The sequence below is a fragment of the Malurus melanocephalus genome, unplaced genomic scaffold (assembly GCF_030028575.1).
Source record: "Malurus melanocephalus ecotype Western Australia unplaced genomic scaffold, MMel_1.1 scaffold_3994, whole genome shotgun sequence".
Classification (NCBI taxonomy): Eukaryota; Metazoa; Chordata; class Aves; order Passeriformes; family Maluridae; genus Malurus; species Malurus melanocephalus.
In genome coordinates, this window is record NW_026627226.1 from 3,328 (window position 1) to 4,837 (window position 1,510).

Consider the following 1,510-nt stretch of genomic DNA (forward strand, 5'->3'; position numbering starts at 1 on the left):
GCCGGTACCTGCAGCAGGTCGAAGGTGACGACGCCATCCTGGTCCACGTCCATGGCTTGGAAAAACCCTGCGGGGAGGGAAACGCGCCGGGGTTTGGGGAGGGGAAGGGTTCATCTCTTAGGGAAAAACATCGTGGGATGGGCGGGAAGGACACGCTGGTTTGGGATGGTTTGGGAGAGATGGTTTGGGATCATTTGGGATGGTTTGGGATCATTTAGGATGGAGTGGGAGGGATTGTTTAGGATGGAGTGGGAGGGATTGTTTGGGATGGTTTGGGATGGAGTGGGAGGGATCGTTTGGTATGGTTTGGGATCATTTGGGAGGGATGGTTTGGAATGGTTTGGGATGGTTTAGGAGGGATTGTTTGGGATTATTTGGGATGGTTTAGGAGGGATTGTTTGGGATGGTTTAGGATGGTTTAGGAGGGATTGTTTGGGATTATTTGGGATGGTTTGGGAGGGATTGTTTGGGATGCTTTGGGACCATTTGGGATGGTTTAGGAGGGATCGTTTGGGATGGTTTAGGAGGGATTGTTTGGGATAGTTTGGGATGGTTTAGGAGGGATCGTTTGGGATGGTTTGGGAGGGATTGTTTGGGATGGTTTGGGATGGTTTAGGAGGAATCATTTGGGATGGTTTGGGATCATTTGGGATGGTTTGGGAGGGATTGTTTAGGATGGTTTAGGAGGGATTGTTTGGGATGGTTTGGGATCATTTGGGCTGCTTTAGGAGGGATTTTTTGGGATGCTTTGGGATCATTTGGGATGATTTGGGATCATTTGGGATGGTTTAGGAGGGATTGTCTGGGATGCTTTGGGACCATTTGGGATGGTTTAGGAGGGATTGTTTGGGACGGTTTGGGATCATTTGGGATAGTCTGGGATTGGAGTGGGAGGGTTTGTTTGGGATGGTTTGGGATGGAGTGGGATCATTTGGGATGGTTTGGGATGGAGTGGGATCATTTGGGATGGTTTGGGACCATTCGGGATGGTTTAGGAGGGATTGTTTGGGATGCTTTGGGATCATTTGGGACGTTTTAGGAGGGATCATTTGGGATGATTTGGGATCATTTGGGATGGTTTAGGAGGAATCATTTGGGATACTTTGGGACCATTTGGGATGGTTTAGGAGGGATTGTTTGGGATCATTTGGGATGATTTGGGATCACAGGTGCTCACGGAACATGGTCTCCAGGCGCACGAGGCAGCAGACGAAGCTGTCGAAGTCCAGGGCCAGGTCAGGCTCGGCGTAGCGGGTGATGAGCAGCTCGTGCAGCCGCTTGTTGAGCCGGTACCCTGGGGAAGGGTGGAGTGGGGTGGGGGTACCCCGGGGTCAGTGGGGTCCCCCCGGGCAGGGGAGGGGTCTGTGCCCCACATGGGAACAGTCACCGGGGTCACCTGCGGCCTCCAGCGCCAGGCGCAGCTCGTAGGCACTGATGGAGCCCGACTTGTCCAGGTCGAACTTGCGGAAGATGCTCTGGGAGGAAAAAAAAACACCCAAAAAATGAGTTA